Here is a 22,210-nt window from a genome sequence, read left to right on the forward strand (position 1 = left end):
TTAATCTATTTGTATTTTTATATTTAAAGTACATTTCTTGAACACAGAACATAATAGAGTCTTGCTTTTTTATCTCTGCCTTTTACTTGAGATGCTTAGATAAGGGATTGATAAACTATAGCCCAAGGCTTAAATCTAGATTGCTAATGGTTTTGATACAGCTTTCAAATGAAGCATAATTTTACATTTTAAAACATTGGTGAAATAAAACAAAACAAAGAAAAATATTCAACAGGGGCCTATATGACCCTTTATAGAATAGGTTGTCTATCCCTGGTTTAGACTATTTATATTTAATATGATTATTAGTTAAAACTTGATTTAAGTCTATCATCTTGCTATTTGTTTTTTATTTGTATCATCTGATACATTTTGCTTTTTTCTAGTTTTTTTGGATTGCTTGAGTATTTCTATGGTTATTACATTTAATCTCTCTTATTGGCATATTAGCATTTATTCCTTGTTTTGCTAGTGTAGTGTTTGCTCTAGAGCTGTCTATCTTCAAATGATATTATACTCCTTTATATATAAGAAATTTAAAAGAATATTCTTTCATTTTTTTCCCTCCCAATCTTTAAGCTATTATTCCTTTCTGTGTGTTTTATCAATGCATATGTTATAAACCTCACAATATATTGTATTATATTTTATAAACAGTCAATTAATTTTAAAGAGATTTAAATAATAAAAAAGCATCTTATGTAGTTATTTATGTAGATGCCATTTATGACAGTCTTCATTTCTTTGTATAGATCTATATTTCTATCTGGTATCATTGTCTTTCTATCTGAAGGAATTCCTTTAACATTTTTTAATGGGTCTGCTGGTGATAAACTATTTCAGCTTTTGCATGTCACAAACTGTTCTTAATTCACCTTCATTTAAAAAAGATTTTTCACTGGGTTTAGCTCCATTTGACAATTGTTTTTAGTACTTTAAAGCTGTTGAGCCACTGTCTTCTCATTTGCATTGTTTCTAACAAGAAGTCTTTCTTTCTCTGGCTACTTTTAAGATTTTCTCTTTATTACTAGTTTTGAGCAATTTGATTATAGTGTGTTTTGGTGTAGTTTTCTTCAAGTTTCTTGTGCTTGTTGTTAGCCTCGCTTCCTTAATATGCGAGCCCTCTTTTCATCAAGTTTTGAAAACTTTCCATCATTGTTTCTTCAAATATACTTTTCTTTCTCCCCCTTTTCCTTCTCTTCTTTGAGTACTCCAATTTTATATTTATTATGCTGCTTAAAGTAGTCCCACACGTCACTGATGCTCTAATTTTCCTGGGTTCTTTTTGCTCTACATGTTTTATTTGGGATATACCTTCAAGTTCACTCATCTTTTCTTCAACAATGTCTAATCTGCTGTTAATCACTTCCAATATATTTTCCTTTTCAGATATTGTACTTTTCATTTCTAGAAGCTCAATTTTGGCCTTTTTCATATTTTTTGTGTCTATCATTTCTTTTTAAATATATGAAATATAGTTATAATAATTTCTTATGCTAATTCTAATATCTAGATCAGTTCTGGGTCAGTTTCAATGAGTTGATACTTGTCTTAATTAAGAATCATGTCATCTTGCCTTCTTACATTCCTGGTAATTATTGATCAGCCATTATACATTTTACCTTGAACTTTATTAAGGAATATAGTTAAGTTCTTTGGAAAAAGTGGGATCCTTTCAGATTTTGCTTTTATAATTTGTTCTTTGGTTCCATAGAAGTGCTTAGTGTAGAGCTGAGGCCAGTCTTCCCTCAGTGTTCTGCCCAATCCCCAGTGAATTTTGAGTTTTTCAATCTGTCTGGTGATAATGCACACTATTCCTGTCCCTATAAAAGCACATCTAATGCTCCCTTTAATGCTTTTGGGTGTGTTTTCCACCAGCCTCAGCCAGTTTCCTCACCCACAGGTACTGATCAGTACACTGTTGAATATGTAAGGAGGACCCTTTGCAGCTCCCTAGAATTCTCTTCTCCCCAGTACTCAGCCTTGTGAACTTTCCTCACCTTGGTCTCCCAGCTTTCTCAACTTAGAGTACCTACTGGGTTTTTCTGCCTAAGTACCCCTGCCCACACCATGGCCTGGAATCTATCTGAGGCAAGAAACAAGCTGGAGAAACCATAGGATTCACCCCACTTGTATTCCTTCTCTCAAGAATTACTATTCCTTGTTGCCTGACATTCAATGTCTCGAGAACTGTGTTTTATATATTTTATATCCTTTGTTGTTGTTGTTTGAAACAACAAGATAAATCTGGCCCTAGTTACTCCATTTTTGATGCTGAACATTTTCACCATTTCTTTTATTCATTCATCTGTTCAACAAATACTTGTGTGTATTTGTTGTGCTCTGAGGAGCTGAGAAGACTGAAGTGGAAAAGTCTGCTCCATGAGGTTACAGTTATGTCTGTTCTATCATTGCTGTAGCTCTAGAGAATGAGCAGAGTCTTCAATCATCCCCAGTGCTCAGAAGTACTTCGGTGGATAGGCAATTCTAACTCAATATGCAGGTTTAATATGCACATAGCCCCTGGGAACACAAAGGCAAGAATGCTTTAATCCACAAGGGAGAATCCAAAGGCCACACAGAGGTGGTGACACTTAGCCCCTTCATAATGGAGGAAAAGGAGTCTGCCAGAGGGGAAAGGTAGGGAGGGCATTCCAGGCAGGTAAAATAACATGAGAAAAGGCATGAAGGAATGAAGAATCATAATATGTTCACAAAACTAAAATATACTTGGAATGTTTATGTGTGAGGGGCAAAGAATAGGAACTGGTATTTAGGAGCCAGATCATATAAGATCTTGCATATCATGCTAATGTTGTAAATACTTTTTAAACACCATTTCTAGTAAGTAGATTATAATCATTGGAGAAAAGAAAGCCAGAGAAAGGATTAAATCACAATATGAGATAAATACAGAGAGCTCAAACCCTGTAGTGTGACTGAATAAAAAGCTAATTTCCTTGGAAGCTGGAAATTAGCCCCAGGATTAGGGTGAAGCAAGTGAGGCCCCAAGGGAGCTGAATGTAAGGAGACCCTCACTCTCAGTTATGAAAGTGTGGTCCACCCTGCACTTACTTGCTCAGGAGAGTGAATCTCTTTAAATTTGAACCCTAGACACCAAACTTTCCTCACCCTGGCCCAGGTCCTGATAGGAAGATTTCTCTTCTCCTGCAGGCACTCAAACAAATCACAAATCAATGGCATAGAGGCCAAAATAGAAAGAGGATGAAGACTACAAATTAATAGGCAACATACAGGCATAAGCAGTACATAGAGAAAACACTTATTGGAGCAAAAAGAATTTCAGCTAAGTCTCTATCCATTATCTGGAGCTTTGACAATCAGCAAAAGTCAGTCATATATGACTATTCTTTACCAAGAATATGGAAAATTTGAATTAAATCTCTCTCAAAGTAAAACTGCCATTCACACTTTATGAACAGACACCCATTTCACCTGGGCTGCCCAGCATGAGTCCTTGGTGATGCTTGGAGGAAGGGTGACCATCCTGGCTCCCTCAGTCTGGTAGGGCTTGTTTAGGAGAGGTCTGTGCTCTAAAGCCTTGCACCCTAGGTGACACCAGCAGAGGCATCATCTGGGAACTTATCAGAAATTCAGAATCTCAGGCCCAAAACAGGCTTGCATTTTCCCCAAGATCCTGAGGTGATTTCTATGCACATCAGAGTTTGAGAAGCACTGTTAGAGATTACTTTTTCAGGGTTGGTTCCAAAGGACTTTGCTTCTCAGAATACATTGATAATGACACTGGATTGAATGGTAGTCCTTAAAAGGATATGTCCATGCCCTAATCCCCAAAACTTGTGAATATAACTTTATTTGGAAAAAGTCTTTGCAAATGTAATAACATTGAGAAGCTTGAGAAGAGATCATTCTAGATGAGCTCTAAATCAAATGACAATTGTCCTTATGAGTGAGGCAAAGGGAGAACTGACAGAGTAAGAAGAGGAGAAGGCAATATGACACTGAGGTAGAGAAGCCCAGAGACACCAGGAATCTCTAGAAACTGAAAGAGGCAAGGCCTAGACTCTCCCCTACCACCCTGCAGGAAGTGCAGCTCTCCCAACACCTTGACTTCAGACTTCTGTCCTCCAGAACTGAGAGAGAGTGAAATATCTGTTTTCTTTAAGTTATCAGATTGTACAATTTGTTGTGACACTAATACCTAGTTTATTTATTCATTCATTGAGTTAATAGCCAATAGTTTAGTAACATTTGTTAATCACCTTCTATGTACCATTTCACAGATGTAGAAACTGAGACCTGTAGAGCTGAGACTTGCTCATTATCATACCCAGCGAGTAAATGGAAGAACCAGGGTTTAAGGCGAGATCATTTCATTTTAAATCCACATTGTCTTTCCACTACACAATCCTTTAGAAGCCAAAATTCAGGCCAAGAGTGTCTACCTAGAGCCAAATATAATTCTTGCAAAATCAAGGTCTTTGCCGTAGCACATACACAGAATACCTCTACTCACAATTCTTGCTTTTAGTATATTTGGGAAGATAAAAAGTCAACCTCTTTTGATATAAATCTCTATCATGTTTTTCCCAAGTCCAGAATCTGGTGCCTTCTTCTGTCTAATACACTCTCCTTGTATCAGAACAGGGGAAGAGCTGATGTTTTCACTTGTGTGAACCAATCCACTCTAATGTCTTACCCCTGTCAGACCATTTGCCTTTTATGCCTGTCATAGTTAATATAGAATGAAATTCTCTCTCCTGCCATGGAGCAGCAAAACAATTGAGTTCATATAATTGGGTACAATTAGGTACAAGACAATTAGGTACAAAGAGGGCCCTGGAAATGCTGCTGAAAAATGATCATTTTAAGAGCCTGGGATGAGGAAGTCAGAAAGAATGATATCCTATCTTCCTCATTCATTCATCGTGTATTCACTTAACATGCCTATATTGAGCACTTTCTACATGTCAAGCACTGTTCTGGACCTTGGAGGTAGAGTTCTGTACAAGAGAGCCCCAGCCTCCACCCTCACGTGGTCAAGGATCTGATGCCTGGTGGGGAAGGCCCACGAGTAAAACTGGTCAGGGTGAAAACAATCTCATGTACACATGATGTTTTGGGGGCAGTTGGGGTTCATCATTGTCACCAGGATACAGTAGGGCCTATGGCAAACTATAGGAATTCCCTTCTTAGCTACAAATAACCCACTTTCACCTAAAACACCTAATTTAAATGGGTGGTCCCCAGTCCTGAGTGCATACTATAACAGGTTTAGACACAGGAAGCTACAAGAGCTCTGAAGGGAGCATCTAGACAAGATACTCCTTGTGCTATGCTGAAAAAGATGAGCCATGAGACCCTGCTATCCTATTTGATCACTGGCAGTCATCATTTCCTGTGCCAGCAATTTTTTTGCAGCTGGGACCCAAAGTGACACCATGGTGTCATAGACTAGGCTCACGTGTATCGGGACTTATTAAACACATCCTTTATGTTCAGCCTCCATAGTTCACTCAGCGCAGCCTATTATTCACAGATTGCAGGCCACTGAGTAAACATTCACTTTAGATAATCTTCCCAGAGGAAAAAAAGAAGAAACAGAGCTGGGCCTGCGCTGGGAGGAACAAGGGTGTCAGGAGGATGGGAAGTGCAAGTATGAGGCCACCTGGTGAGGGCGAAGGGGCTGGGTGGAGCAGAAGGTGGCACAATAAGCCACCTGTGTCCTTTTAAAGGGATGAACTTAAGTTGAACTTTCCAGCATTAACTTTACTTTGATATTCCTGTGTCCTTGGGAACCTGGAAACAAAGCTATAGTTATTTGCAGACCAGTTCCACATTTTTACTTCAGTTTTTTCAATGCCAGCAGCAACTTTTAAAGCTAAAAGCAGCTCCATCTAGAAAAGAAATTAGGGTCATGCAGACCACGCATCTCCTGAAAGCCAAGGCTGCCACAGCTCCAAGAAATGCCTCTCCCATGGACCTCATTGGATCGGGTTGCAAGAGCAAGGGCACAATGTGCCTTTCAGTCTTCCTAAAGCAGTGGCAACCAAGTTGCCCCAAGAGCTCCTTTTGTGAGAATCCCATGACTATCCTCTAAAAGGATAGAAGATGGAGGCATGCATAGATATACCTTGCCTCCTCACACAAGCAAAAGAAGGACAACAACAAATTTAAAGCAAAAAGCAACCAGAATTGCCAGAAAATAGAACTGTATAGAAGTCCAACAACCAAGGAGTTAAAGAAGGAATATTCATTCGGACTGGTAGGAGAGGCAGAGATGGACAGCCTGGGCAGAGAGGACGTGTGACAAGGTGGTAGCTGGAGGATCCAGGAGGCAAGGCAGCAGCTGGTGGACTGGCATGGGCAAGGTAGTGTCTGGTGGAGAAGGTGGTCCCACATTTGTGTGCAGATAAACTAGGAGAAGCAACTGGGGATCAAGACAGACCGCACAACCCAGGGTTCCAGCACAGGGAAATAAAGCCTCAAAACATCTGACTGTAAAAATCTGTGGGTGTTGTGGAGGCAGGAGAAACTGCAAACCTCACAGGAGAGTTTATTGGAGAGACCCACAGGGCCCTAGAACATACACAAGCTCACCCACCCAGGAATCAGCACAGGAATGGCCCAATTCGCTTGTGGGTAACGGAGGAAGTGAATGAAAGCCAACTGAGCAAGCAGCATTGTTTCCTCTCGGACCCCTCCCCCACGTACAGCACCACAAAGCAGCAACATGGGTTGCCCCACCCTGGTGAATACCTAAGGCTCCGCCCCTTAACTACATAACAGCTGGCCAAAACAAAAAAAAAAAGAAAAATATGACCCAAATGAAAGAACAGACCAAAGCTCCAAAAATAGAACTAAGCAATAAAGAGATAGCCAACCTATCAGATGCAGAGTTCAAAACACTGGTAATTGGGGTGCTCACAGAATTGGTTGAGTTTGGTCTCAAAACAGAGAAAAAAGTGAAGGCTATGCAGATTGAAAGAAAGGAAAATGTACAGGGAACCAACAGTGAAGGGAAGAAAACCAGGACTCAAATCAGTGATTTAGAGCAGAAGGAAGAAAGAAACATTCAACCAGAACAGAATGAAGAAACAAGAATTCCAAAACATGAGGAGAGACTTAGGAACCTCCAGGACAACTTTAAATGTTCCATCATCCAAATCATAGGGGTGCCAGAAGGAGAAGAGGAAGAGCAAGAAATTGAAAACTTATTTGAAAAAATAATGAAGGAGAACTTCCCCAATGTGGCAAAGGAAATAGACTTCTAGGAAGTCCAGGAAGCTCAGAGAGTCCTGAAGAATGTGGACCCAAGGAAGCACATACCAAGGCACATCATAATTACATTATCCAACATGAAAGATAAGGAGAGAATCTTAAAAGCAGCAAGAGAAAAGGAGACAGTTACCTACAAAGGAGTTCCCATAAGACTATCAGCTGATTTCTCAAAAGAAACCTTGCAGGCAAGATGGGGCTGGAAAGAAGTATTCCAAGTCATGAAAGGGAAGGACTTACATCCAAGATTGCTCTACCCAGCAAAGCTTTCATTTAGAATGGAAGGGCAGATAGAGTGCTTCCCAGATATGCTGACATTAAAGGAGTTCATCATCACCACTTATTTTATGAAATGTTAGAGGGACTTATCTAAGAAAAAAGATAAAAAACATGGATAGTAAAATGACAGCAAACTGTCACAATTATTAACAACCACACCTAAAACAAAAACAAAGCAAAGGAAACAAACACCTAGCACAGGAACAGAATCACAGAAATGGAGATCATATGGAGGGTTATCAGTGGGGAGGAGGAGGGAGGAGAATGAACACAGGGAATAAGTAGCATAAATGGTAGGTACAAAATAGACAGGAGGAGGTTAGAATAATATAGGAAATGGGGAAGCCAAAGAATTTGTATGTATGCCCCATGGACATGAACTAAGTTGGGGGAATGCTGGTAGGAGGGGGAATGTAGGGCAGAAGGGAATAAAGGGGAGAAAAAATGGGACAACTGTAATACCATAATCAATAAAATATTTTCTAAATAAATAAATAAATAAAGGACATCAAATCTAGGGCAATCGACTTGAAGCTTCTCAGTAACTATGAGGTCCTAGTGGATATTGCTGACATAACTTATGCATTTTGTCAGTATCAGCAGCAATCATAGAGGCTGGCATTAAATTATTTTATTGCACACCCAGAAGCACATTAACAGGGTTCTTGGGAGTCAGGAGCAGTAATTGGGGCTAATTGAATAAGGAAGACAAACCATCTGCAAAGGAGGGGTCATTAAGAGTCCGTAATAGAAGTCCCAAATGGGTCAGACTGAAATGATTTAGCAGGAGAAAACCTAAGTCCAAATCCCAGTTAGGCTACTTGACTAGCTTTTTAATTTTCGGTCATCCTCCCAGGTCGAGGGGTCCCCAACCTCCAGGTTGAGGACCAGTACTAGTCCAGGCCTGCTAGGAACCAGGCTGCACAGCAGGAGGTGAGCTTGAATGTAATGCTCTGGAATCATCCCGAAACCATCTCCCCACCCCAGTCTGTGAAAAAATTGTCTTCCATGAAACTGGTCCCTGGTGCCAAAAAGGGTGGGGATCACTGATAACCTCTCTAAGCCTTGGTTTTCTCATTTGAGGATATTCGATGTGACAATATAGTGCTTTGCACTGTCTTACTCAGAATAAAAGCACTCGGTAAGTAGTATCTAGAAACACAGCAGCAGATGAAGACAGCCACAGGTACTAGAGGGGCACAGAGGGGGCAGCTGACAGTCCTCAGGCAGGAAGTGGATGAGAGGGAGGCAGGAGGCTAGACACAAGGGGATGATTATCACATCATTAGTCCAGCACCTGAGTTCAAGTTCCTCGACCCCAGCTGCACATTGGAGTCAGTTTAAGCCCATTTGAAGGAGTTTTTATTTGTTTGTTTTGTTTTTTAATATCCATGCTTGGGCCTCACCGGTACTCCGTATTTACTTGGTCTGGTGTGGAGGCAGAGCATTGGTAGGCTTTTTTCCCCTTTAACTTCCTGTGTGTTTCTAATGAGCTGCCAGAATTGAGAACCTTTGATTTACATGATGCAGATCTAGATGATCTTGAATTCTGTACCAACACCCAAAAGAGCTTGAGAGAAAAGAATCTAGAATGACTCCTGGGTTCTTGACTGAATTAACTGAAAGGCTAGAGTTGCCATTTCTTGAAATGAAAAGGACTATGGAAGAGCTACTTTGAACCCAGCAGTGAGTATGTGAAGCCCTAGAGATATTAAGCTGCCCTTCTGGAGACAGAGGTGTGTATACAGACAATGACACTGCTGTGTCATAAAGGCCCTAGGAGCAACCTGCACTGGCAGCCCCAGAGGCACAGAGACTGATGAGACCAGCTGCTTGGGGAGGCTTTGCGGGAAGATCATGCAGTTAGCAATGTGTGGAATGAACTGAGAAGGACATGAAACTGGAGGTGGGGGAGAAAATGGGCTGGAGGTCATAGTCAGCAAGCAGTGATGGAGAAGGAGTTGGGGAAAGCTGGGTGGCACTATGAGAACAGAAGCTGAAAGATGCTTGGGGTGAGCCCTGTAAGGGATCTGACAGCGAAAGCTTTCCCTTCCTGTACCCTCTCCTGAAGCACCTTTGCTTTGCTCCTGGTCCCAGAGCTGTTTGCAGACAATTTCCCTCCCCAGAAGTGCATGGTCATTCTAAACCTCACTTGTGTGGCCTTCGAAGTTCCTGTTTCTGAAAAGCAGAAGACTAAATGAAATTGGATGGACCTTTCACCTTTTTAACGGCCTCAGTCTCCTCCAACCTCTCGGTTTTTATCTACAAGCAGTTTCTGCCTCTTAGCTTTCCAAACTCCAACAGCTCAGACACTAATTTACCAGGCCCTTTGGTTTTCTTCCACCTTGACTGCCTTCACTGAAAGATTAGTTTTCCCACAGATATGGAAGTTACACAGTGTCAGTAAATTGGAATTTGCATAATCTTTGGGGAAAAGCCCTTATATTGTGCCAAGATATCAGGACAGTAGTGCATCTTTATTATGTTGCTCAGATGCTGTTGGAGAGCTTCAGCCCAGATAAGTAATTCATTTTTGTTTAGTTTGGTTTAGTTTAGTTTTAGTTTCCCAGAGACTTTCTGTGAGGTCAGCACTTTGCTTTGAGTTCCAGCTTGAGTTCTCCATGGACCCCACAATAATTATCACATTATGGAGGGGTGGGCAAGAAAGGCCACAGCAATACCCAGAAAAACAATACAAAGTGCATGTTGTTATGCTGATTTCTGTCATGTATATATATGGTAGAAATCAGTATATATCACAACCCTCATATGCCAGAAATATGAGTATACTAATGTTTATGTGTATCTATAATTTATGCTTGAATTACAAATTTAATAAGTTATAGATACATATATACATATATATGTATATATAATTTATGATTATGAGAAAGTATTAACTATGCTGCCAGCCTTACCCATATCCACACCCTAAATCATCCTCTTTGGCAAGTTTTGAAACCTCCCCATGGAGTAAATTTCCATGTGAAAGCATTTCATCCAGTTTAAATCGAGTCCAAAGATTTAACTATTTAGTATTGTCTTTTCATAATCTGCTTTAATTGTTATTGATTTGTATGTTTGGAAAGTGCCCTGAGATCATAAAGGCCTTCCGTCTGTTTCACTGCTGGCCATTTGCTGGTTGACCTCCAGCTCATCCTGGGCTCTCCAGTTGGCCTCTCTGCAGCGCTTCTGCAGATGGCCACTCCTCCTGCCCCGCAGAGGTCCCTACTCCTGTGGCAAATCAATAACAAACAAACTGGTAAATAATAGGCAATTAAATAAAATCAATTATTTAAAAGCAGATTTATTATGAGAAAGCAATTGGGGCTTTATTTAGCAGCGAATAGAAATAAAATATATACATATATTCTAGTTTTAAAATAAATATAATTAGAATCAAGACAGGACAATCAAAAGAAATTTCTGCCCCAGCCTTAAGCAAGGTGCTGTGCCACACCTCTCCTATGCTAACCTGTGACAAGTCCTGTCTCCTGCAGCTTGTCTGGACTTAGGCTCTCAAATTTTCAGTAGGGGTCTGAAAAGTTTTAGTTATCTTTTGGTCTTTCATTGACTGACAATAGCAGGAAGGGAAAGCCAATTATAATGACATGGTGGGGAGAATGGTATCTTGGTGATGGATGAAGTTAAAATTTCACAAAACATTTTACAATATATTGACTAGTTTATAATTATATCAGTAACTTCCCCCCATAGTATCATCATTTATATTTGTCTCATTTAAATGCATTTACACCACTTTGCAGGGCTGAAGTGTTTAATGCAGGTCTTCCCCTCCATAACAGGAAAAGAATAACTCAGCTGCTATGTGAAATAGAGAAAAATTTCTCTATTGAGCTTTTTAGATCACTGGGAAGCTGTAAAAATAAATAGCGGGGCTTAAGAATATGTGACAATAAAATCTCCCTTATTCAGTAAATTGTGTAGAAGCCATTCTGTATCTGTGTTCTAAAGCTCTTCTATTTTGTTTAAATGTAGTATTTTAAAATGGAGATTCAAGTGGCACGCAAAAGGTGGGTAATTTATCCTTTTAGAAATAAAGCAGCTTGGGAAATGTTTGCATGGTAAAATGAAAATACCAAGCAAATTAATGAAAATTAACTTTCTACAGCTTAAACTTTAAGGTCAGCAGGAGAACAGTATTACAGCAAGTATACAGGGCTGTGTGCCAGGGAAATCTTCTGTTTTAGAAAGGGAAGTCTTGGGGTTACTGGATGTTCAGACATATTGGAAACATGAGATCATCCAAAAAATGAAATTTGTCAAACTGCTTGTAGCAAAGAGGTTGCTTCAAGACAAAGCAATGATTCATTGGGGGAAGGAGGTGGGAGGTGAATTGTTCAAGAAGTGAGTCATTTAGGATTAAATTCAAATTGCCTCTAAACAACATAGCAAGCAAATAATAAAAAACAAACAAGTAAACAAATGCATACCTCTTTTGGAGAACTATCTATTCAGTTCCTTTGCCCATGTTTCAATAGGGTTGTTCGTCTTATTGGTATTGAGCTGTATAAGTTTTTTATGTATTTTGGAAATTTACCCTTTTATCAGCTGTATCATTGGCAAATATGTTCTTCCATTCAGTGGGTTCCCTTTTCATATTATTTTTTTTTCTTTTTTGCTATGCAAAAACTTTTTAGTTTGACATAGTCCCATTTGTTTATTTTTGTCTTTGTTTCCCTTGCCTGAGGAGCTATAATGGCAAAAATATTGCTACAATAAATGTCTGAAATTTTGATGACTATGTTTTCTTCTAGAATTTGTATGGTTTTACAATTTATATTTAAGTTTTTAATTTATTTTGAGTTTATTCCTTTGTATGGTGTAAGTTAGTGGTCTCATTTCTGTTTTTTGCATGTATCTGTCCAATTTTTCCAGAAACATTTATTGAAGAGACTTTCTTTACCCCACTGAATGCTCTTGCTTCCTTTGTCAAATATTAATTGACCATATAGGCATGGGTTTATTTCTTAGCTCTCTATTCTGTTCCATTGAGCGATATGCCTGTTCTCATGCCAGCACCATGCTGATTTGATTACTGTTAGCTTTGTAGTATAGTTTAATATTAAGTAGTGTGATACCTCTAACTTTGTTCTTTCTCAAGATTGCTGAGGCTATTTGGGGTCTTTTGTGATTCCATATAAGTTTTTGGAATATTTGTGCTAGATCTGTGAGATAGGCCATTGGTATTTTAATAGGAATTGTGTTAAACCTGTAGATTGATTTGAGTAATATGGACATTTTAACGATTTTAATTTTTCCTATCCATGAACACAATATATGCTTCCAGTTATTTGTATCTTTCTCAGTTTCTTTCTTCAGCACCTTATAATTTTCCAAGTACAGGACTTTTACCTCCTTGGTTAAATTTATTCCTAGGTACCTTATTTTTTGTTGTTGTTGCAATAGCAGGTGGGATTGTTTCTTAATTTAGCTTTCTGATAGTTCATTATTTATATATAAAAATGCCATCAATTTCTAAATATTAGTTTTGTATCATACTACTTTACCAAATTCATTTATTAGATCTAGTAGTTTTTTGGTTGAGGCTTTAGGGTTTTCTCCATACAATATGATGTCATCTGCAAATAATGACAGTTTTACTTCCTCCTTTCCAGTTTGGATGCCTTTTATTAATTATTCTTCATGTCTGATTGCTGTGGCTAGGACTTCCAGTGCTATACTGAATAACAGTAGTAAAAGCAGATATCCCTCTCTTGTCCCTGATCTTAAGGGAAACACCTTAAATTTTTCTCATTGAATATGATGTTGGCTGTGAGTTTGTCATATATGGCCTTTATTATGTTGAGGACATATAGATGGCCAATAAACATGAAAAAATGCTCAACATCACTAATCATCAGTGAGATATAAATTACTGAAATCACAATGAAATATCACCTCATGAGTGGCAGAATGGCTATTATCAATAAATCAACAAACAACAAGGTGAGGATGCGGAGGAAAGAGAAGTCTTGTGCAGTGTTGGTGGGAATGCAGATTGGTGCAGCCACTGTGGAAAACAGTATGGAGGTTCCTCAAAAAATTAATAAAGGAACTGCCTTTTGACCCAGCAATCCCACTTCCAAGAATATATTCAAAGAACAAAACACTAATTTGAAAGAATATATGCACCCCTATGTTCAGTGTGGTGTTATTCACAACAGCCAATATCTGGAAACAGCTCAAGTGCCCATCAGTAGATGAGTGACTAAAAAAACTGTGGTACATTTATACATTGGAATACTATGGATCCATAAAAAAATAAAAAAAGGATATCTGGCCTTTTGAGACAGTATGGATGGATGTGGAGAGCACTATGCTAAGTGAAATAAGCCAGTCAGAGAAAGACAAATACCATTATGATCTCACTTATATGTGGAATCTAATGAACAAAATAACCTGAAAAACAAAATAGAAGCAGAGGCTTGGATACATGGAACATACTGACAGCTGTCAGAGGGGAGGGAAGTGGGGGAATTAGATGAAAGAAGGTGAAGAGATTAGCCAAAAAACATATATATATAACACATAGACACAGTAACAGTGTGGTGATAGCCAGAGGGAAAGGGAAGTAGAAGCTAGGTGGAAATTGGCAAAGGAGAAGTTGGGGATGGAAAGAAACTTTGCTTGGGGCAATGGTACATTACTCAGTGTGCAGATGATGTTTTATTGAGTTGTTCACTTGAAACCTGTATGGTTTTATAAACCAATGTCACCCCAAGTAATTCAGTTAAAGTACATGCCTTCTTTAAGTGATAAGGGAAAGGTGAATCATTCTGTGAGAGCTGTTGGTACAACTCTGTTCCAAGTCCCTGAAGCACTGAAATCACCTCTGGCTCTGCCCCCAAAATGTTTTGATTCCAATGGAAGTGCCATTTTGAATTTTCTATTCAAGTGGGAGAGAAAATTTGTGGTTTTTAAGATTTTTCTCTTAATTTTAATATTACTTTCATTTTTATATAATTTTTTAAAAGATTTTATTCATTTATTTTTAGAGAGGGAAGGGAGGGAGAAAGAGAGAGAGAAACATCAATGTGCAGTTGCTGGGGGCCGTGGGCTGCAACCCAGGCATGTGACCTGACTGGGAATCGAACCTGCGATGCTTTGGTTTGCAGCCCACGCTCAATCCACTGAGCTATGCCAGCCAGGGCTTGCTTTCGGTTTTTATATGCACACTCCTTTTAGTTTCTCAATGCTTAAAAAAGTGAGTATTTGAATTTCTAATATTTTTCTTGATATTGAATAATTATTCCCTACATAGAATTGTTTTTGCATTTATTTATGAAAGCCAAAGATTTAAGATCTGCAACTTATAGTTATTAAAAATTGCTACTTTATAGTGACTCAGTCACATGGTGATAACCTGGGAGAAAAAAACTAATAAAGAACAAACAAACAAAAAAGGTTGTTTAAGTAAATTTCTGCACTATTTGTTGTTTTTGGCTCTAGAATTTGTTTGCTATTGTTTCCAAAAATTGGGAGATTAAACTTTAGATCCAATATAAGGATTCAGATTGATCTTTTCATATATTCTTTTTTTTCTTGTATCTCTAATCTGTTTAATGACTATGTAGCCATATTTGAAAAACCTTTGACAAGAATACCACAACTTCCTATTGCTATGCCAAGGCAGGCATCATGACTAGTTGATTATGGCACTCTTTTCCCAGTGAGTTTGGACAGAGTCACACAACTCTATGCAATGTTCCAAGTAGCCACTATGACTGCTCGGAATTAGCATATGAAATCATTCCTATTTGATGTCTTATGGCCAGCGGTTGTTGGAGCTTTTGAAAATTTTAAATGCACAAGGTGAGAATCATGCCAAAGTGGTATTTTTCATAACTTATATACACCAGAAACTATATGTAAAGGCAATAAGGAAGTAGCAACACTCATAATCTATTACCTATTTTGTTGCTGTTCACTAAATGGATTTGTTTTATCACTGTTGCTATTTAAGTGCAACATAATTACATATAATGGAGTATATATACTACTTTAATAGAGTTTATTATTTAGGCTTTGCCATAACTATTTTTTATTTCTTTTATTACAGTATATAAATACTTTGGGGAGGGAGGCTTTTTTAAGATGAAAAGATGGTTTTTAATTATTATGGCTTGCTTCGCTTGGAGCTGCTTTTCATAATTAACACATATTAGAGTCAATTGCAACTATGTATTTTCTGCTCACTGGAGTATACAAAATTAAACTTTTCTCAGTGGGCTGTTTGTGCAGTAGCATTTTCACCATGGCCTTCTGCACACTCTGGCAATGGTAATATTATGTTAATATGTCAATCTATACCATCTATACTGTTGTGGGTATTAGATCAACTTTTTTGCAGAGTTTACACAATGTCACATTTGCTTGATGAATATGTCTATAGTATAAAATTTCATTTTAGCAATTCAAGAGCCAGATCAGACTGACTGATCAGCAGGTGCCACCTGAGGGCTGGGATCAGAATGAAAGAGGTACAGAATTACCGTGTGTTACTGACTTTGTCAAAGTAACACAAACTGCTAGTCTGAAGCTCTATTTTTCTTCTAAACTTCTCTTCTTAATTTTGTACTGCTGTTCACCCCAGAGGCTGGATAGCTCTTCAACAGACCCGTTTTCTCGTCTTCCTGGGCACACAGCTGGACTACATCTCCCAATCATATGTTCACTTAACTATGTCCATGTGGCTCCCATCCAGCCCGTAGGATGTGAGCAGAAGTGGTGCAAGCCACTTTCAGGCCTAGCTTACAGCTTCTCAGATGCACCCTCCATGTTCTTTCATCTTCTGCCAGCTTGAGGCAAACGAGCACCGTGACCTTAAAAGTCAAAACTGAAGATTATGAAGCCACAAGTTGGAAGGAGCCCGAGACTCTGAATCACCACCAATTAGGAACACCAACTGGGCTTTATAGGGACAAAAGGCAAATATGTATGATGGAGCCATTATACATTATTGGATGCACTGATTGTAGCAGCTCGCTTTCAAACTAGTATGCAGTTTTTCCAAGCAATTCCTTAGGTCGGCGGTTCTCTATTCAGTTATAGGGTTGAAGGAAAAAAGCAGATAGAGTTGGAAGTGGGCTAAATTCCAAGGTAACCTTTTCATCTGCATACTCTAATCTTCCCTTACTCAGATTCTATTCATACCCCTAGCATATCATACCAGGTTGCAGGAGGCAGAGCATTATGGAAAGAATAATATAACAAGGAACCCGAGGCAAGGAAATTTTAAGTAACTTGCTTAAAGTCACACAACTAGGAACTGGCAAAGCCAGGATTGAGACATGGGTGGTCGAACTCCAAGTTCACATTTGTAACCACCTTATTAGCCTGTCCCCTGACTCATGCTTGCCCTGTCAGAGAACTTGGCCTTTGCTGGATTTCTTTCATGGGGTGACCTCTGAACTGTCTATAAGTACACCTTCTACTTGGCCCATCCTATCTGCAATAACATCCTAATACCAATCTGCTATCTGACTCCAACCAACAACTTTACAACTTATTTTGTTTCAGTAAAAGTGCACCTTACTATCCGGCAGTATCTACTGGGCAGAATATCACTGTACACTCCAAAGCAGTATCCATGACTTGTGAGCTATCTTGCTGCTGTTTCCTTAATTTACTTGGTTAGTAGAGAGTTGACTATACATGAAAGGGGCAAGTCTAGTGCCAGCACTAGAAACCTATTACAACATTAAACTGGGAATGTTTTACAGAACAACTGTATCACTGGGAACACTCCTACTCCCTTTAATGAGTTCTGGTAGAACACAGTGGTTAAAAGGTGTAGGTTTACAGCCATACGACCCAGGCTCAAATCTGAGTTCACCCACTTACAAGCTTTTTCTGTGAGCAAGTTATTTAACTTCAACCCTTGGTTTCCTCATCCATAAATGATGATAATGATGATGATGATGATGATGATGATGATAATTTCATAGGCTTGTTAGAGGTTTAATACTATAAAACAGAAATACATAGAAATTTTTCTATGCATATTAGCTATTCTTATTATTTTAAAGACTATCAAGCTAAAAGGCCAAAAAAAAAAAAATGAAGGCCCAAAAGACCACTTCCAAACTCAAAGGCCCTTGGAAATGAATGTATCTTTAAAAAAATAACAATTAAATCTTGAAGACAAATTGAGCAAAGCAGCATAATTAGGGAACTTAGAAATTGGCAAAACTAAGTGCAAACCCTGTTCCTGAGACTACTTGTCTGACCTTCAGCAAATTATATAATCTCCACAAACTTCAGTTTCTTCACATGTAAAATGGATTAATAAATACAGAAGCTTGCCCTATGCGTCAACCCTTTCCGTGTATTTTTCCTGTATGTTGCTCATTTATATGGAGCACATTTTCTATGCCATTGTTAAGTTTAGCCTTTGGTAAATTCAGACACTCTGCTGGCTTGGAAAGAACGAAAGTGAATTCACGTGGGAATTATTTAATTTTTTTTCTTAACATCTTCAAAGGCTCAAGAGGCGACAAGACATTCAGACTTCCAACTTTCCGTGCTCCACCCACATCCAGGCTCCCCGGTGTGGAACTGATGACCTGGATGACGCCATCTTGGAGGTATGCATCTATGGCTGTGGCTGCAACTCCCCATAATTCTTCCAACAAGTTCATCATTTTAGGTAAGAAAAATTACATAGTGATACTCATTCTTTATTATTTAGTTTACTTATTTAAAATATTACATATGTGTTGATCTTGCTTACTAAGTAATATTTCACACTAAAAGAAATTGGAGCTCCTTGGAGAAATTACTGGGGTAAAAAGAAAAAAACAAGTTAAGTCTAGAATAAACTTTGGGTCACAGAGTGAGGAGGTGGTTGAAATGTAATGCAGATATGTCACAAAAGACACTGTAGCCAACTTGAAGGGGGTCCAAAAGGCCAAATCTGGGACTGTTTGAGCATCAAAATAAATAATGAGAAATAAATGATAGAATCTATAAAAGTCTGGTGTTCATATTAAGTTAAATAAATGAATAAATGAAAAATAAATAAAGGAGAAAGAAAAGCTCATCTTTACAATAGAATTCAAACTTATAAATGTACAAAAATTGAGTTAAAATCATCCCTTGCAGCCATAACAATAGGCTTTAGCAAGAAATATCAATAAATGCTAAAGGTAATGAGTGAAATTATGATAAAGAGCAGGGTATTTAAATAATAGTTTTAATGTTCTCCATAGTTTGTATGCAAAATATGTATAAAGTACAAAAGGAAAAATACATTTTACAAGAGGAAACCTTGCAGGTATCACCTTAACAAAATGTTTGAAGTTTACATCACTGATACTGGGTAAAAGTGGCATCGTGTGATTCTTGACATAGTTCACTGAGAAGATCACAATATAACTTCAGTGTCATCCCTGCCAAAAATGCATAACCTGAATCCAATCACAAGAGCGTATCAGATAGATCGAAATTTAGGTACATTCTACTGTAAATAACTGGCCCCTGCATGCTTCAAAAATTCAAAGCTGTGAAAGGCAAATAAGGCAGAGGCATCATTACAGATTGAAAGAAACTAAGGTTAGAAATGACAAATGCATTGGTGATCCTAGAGTAGAATCTAGGGAGTGCAATGGGCAAAATTGGACTGTAATTACATAATAGTGTTGTATTTAATGTTAAATTTCCTGATATTGATAGTTGCACCATAATTATATAAAGAATGTCCTTGTTCTTAAGAAATATATACCAAAGTATTTAGGGTTGAAGAGGTATAATGTCTGTAACTTACCATCAGATGGTTCAGAAAATAATCTATATCTATCTATATATTTCTAATCTATCTATATGGAGAAAATGATAAAGCAAATGAATAGAAACATTAATAAAACATTAACATTTATATACACTTTGCCTGGATAAAGAATATATTAATGTTTTTATAATACTCTTGCAACTATACTAAAATAAAAAGTTATTAATAAGTAAATACATTAAATAAATAAAACCTATTGTGCTATTTACTTTTCTAAGGCATGTTATGTACTGTATTTGGCAAAATGATAGACTGAGAAATAGCTAGACTTTTTACATTCAATTAAAACAGAATAATTTCTTCTTTATATGTCTTTCCATTACAATTTGTATTTGGCTGGGATATATCCTCAGCATAGAATAGGAGTGCCTCTGTCAAGATGAAGCATATCTTTCCCTGGGTTTGGGCTCTGAAGTCAGCTGGCACTTACAGTGCAACTCCACCTGGTCTACACCTGCTAGGTAATAGAGGCTCAATATACACTTATCTCATTTAATTCAATCCTCATAACATTCCTATGAGATAGTCATGAGGTCTTTATTTCACACATATGGAAACTAAGGTTCAGGGGCATGAAATATTTTGCCTCAGTCTTGGCCTCTAAGGACACACCCCTGCTCGCAGTGGACAGCCCTCTCTAGGACTGGACTGTGCCGGCTCCACTGTACCATGTCACCTGCTCTGTTGAATCAGGGTGCTGTGCCCAAAACTTGCCTAAAGAAGAGGGGAAGAGAACCGTCATCTCAAAAGATACAAGGAATTTTCTATTTCGAAAAAGAAGGAACTTGAAAAACACACTTCAGAACTTATTGTTGTTTCTTTTCACTTTCAACCACCTGAATGAGTGTTATGCATAGAAAAGATATCTCATGATTGGAAGTTGAGCTCTTTGAGAAGCAGAAGCCATGAGGAGCTTATGTTTCAAGTTTCACTTGATAGATTTAGGGCAATATGGCTTGGTAGGGTAATCTGGGGATATTGTGTATATTGCTTATAGTATAGATCATATTATATTTCTGAGGGCCATACACAGGACTTAGAACAATGTATGTGCTCAATAAATATTTAGTGAATAAATACATACGGATTTAGGCTGCCCTCGGCCTTCAAATGGTGGTGGGGTCTTGTGGGCATATATCATTTTTGGTTGCTCAGTTGTCCATAGGACATCCAGAGCTGAGACCACAGAGATTTCAAGGATTTGCAGGCCTGGTCTCCAACTCTCACTGGAGAAAAGACTGTAAAATGGGAACTGGGTTGAGTGGACTCAGAGGTTTAACCTAGTCTGGTTTGGACATACTATGATTTTAAAAGGAATAATCCAATGTTAAGAACTATAAAAATGAAAGAAGTCCTTTTTCTCTCTGTAATTTGGAAGAGTGAGAGGAAGGGACAGCTACTATCTACATACCTTTTCTACTGATATAAAGGAATCGACTTTCCCATTATCAGTCATGCTGGGAAAATAAAATCCTTGTGGTGGGCGGGGCAGGGACTAACAAAGCAAACCTAACTAAATTAAACTAACTAAAGTAAGGAAAAATGTTTCTTCCCTAAGAGGTGAGAAAGTGGGTGGACAAGGAGATTTAATCCCTAATTCTAATAGTCTAGATGTGCCTAAGTCACTCTTAGATGTCGGGAGGAGTGTGGCTTCTGTCTCAGGAAGCACCCAGGCATGGGCTGCACTGGAAATGGTGCTATGGCTGGCCAGGAAAGGGAAGAAGCCTGAAAGCTGGGCCTAGAAGCAGCTTTTACTGTAATTTAATGGGAATAGACAAGGGTCTTTGGGCCTTGAAGCAAGCAATCCCTTGAAGGGATTATGATTTCCTTCCATTATTCCAGATCCTCCAGAAAAATCTTGTTCCATAATTCAGCCCAAGTTCAAATGCATGTGCCCATGCATATGTGTGTATGTGTGTTTGGGGGAATGAAAATCAAGGAAAGGACTTCTCATTCAGGCTTAGGCATGAGTACTGGAGGAGAGAGGTGTTACCTTGCTAAGGTCTCCTGGGTAGCAGAGCCAGAGCCTAAGAGCAGGCTGAGGACGGGGGAACCCAGAAGAAGGAGCTCAGCCTTGGTGGGAGGAGTGGTGTGCTGGCAGTCTGGATCTGTACAGAGTTCCTGAGGTCCAGCTGGGCAAGTACATGTGGCAACGTGAATCAGGAAAGGTGTGGGATGATGTACAGCCTGGAGACTCATGTGAAAACCTAGTTAAGACTTTGGGGATGGGGCTAATGTTCAGGAAACTGAAATAAAAAGACATAAAGAACTAATCCAAATCCAGCTATAATCCAACCTATCAGGAGTTGAAGCATCAAGATTTAGGGGAATTTATGTAAATTTGTCTACATCGCTACTCATTTATAAGGACATGCCTGTTACTCTAATTGTACACAACAAAGAGTAATTCTGATGCAATAAATTATTTCAGTTGTGCTGAAGTACAAATCCTTCATTATTCAATAATGCTTAGAAGAAAGTAGAGATATGATATTTATATCCCTGTCATTCAATAGGTGCATGGATATGATCATGTCATATAATTACTATATAATAGACAAATAAAATTATTACATATGAGCCCCAGCTTGCTTTGGTTATCAGTAGCAAGGTAGCTCTGTTACTGAGTACTACTGTCATCATAAGGACAAAGCACTCAGTAGTGATGGATCTGGGTTTGGATTTGGGGAAATGCCAGCTCTTTGGGGGCTGTGTAACAAGGAGGAAGACATGACCAGAGGGGGAAGGGGGCCCCTGGCATTAAAATCAGCCCTCAGATCTACTGTTGTGCTCATTTATAATTTGAGTAAATAGATGAGTTTCCACTGTGTCATCAGCAACACAGTTGGGACCTGTCAC

This window comes from Phyllostomus hastatus, unplaced genomic scaffold (assembly GCF_019186645.2).
Source record: "Phyllostomus hastatus isolate PE091 unplaced genomic scaffold, TTU_PhHast_1.1 phas_contig_1, whole genome shotgun sequence".
NCBI lineage: Eukaryota > Metazoa > Chordata > Mammalia > Chiroptera > Phyllostomidae > Phyllostomus > Phyllostomus hastatus.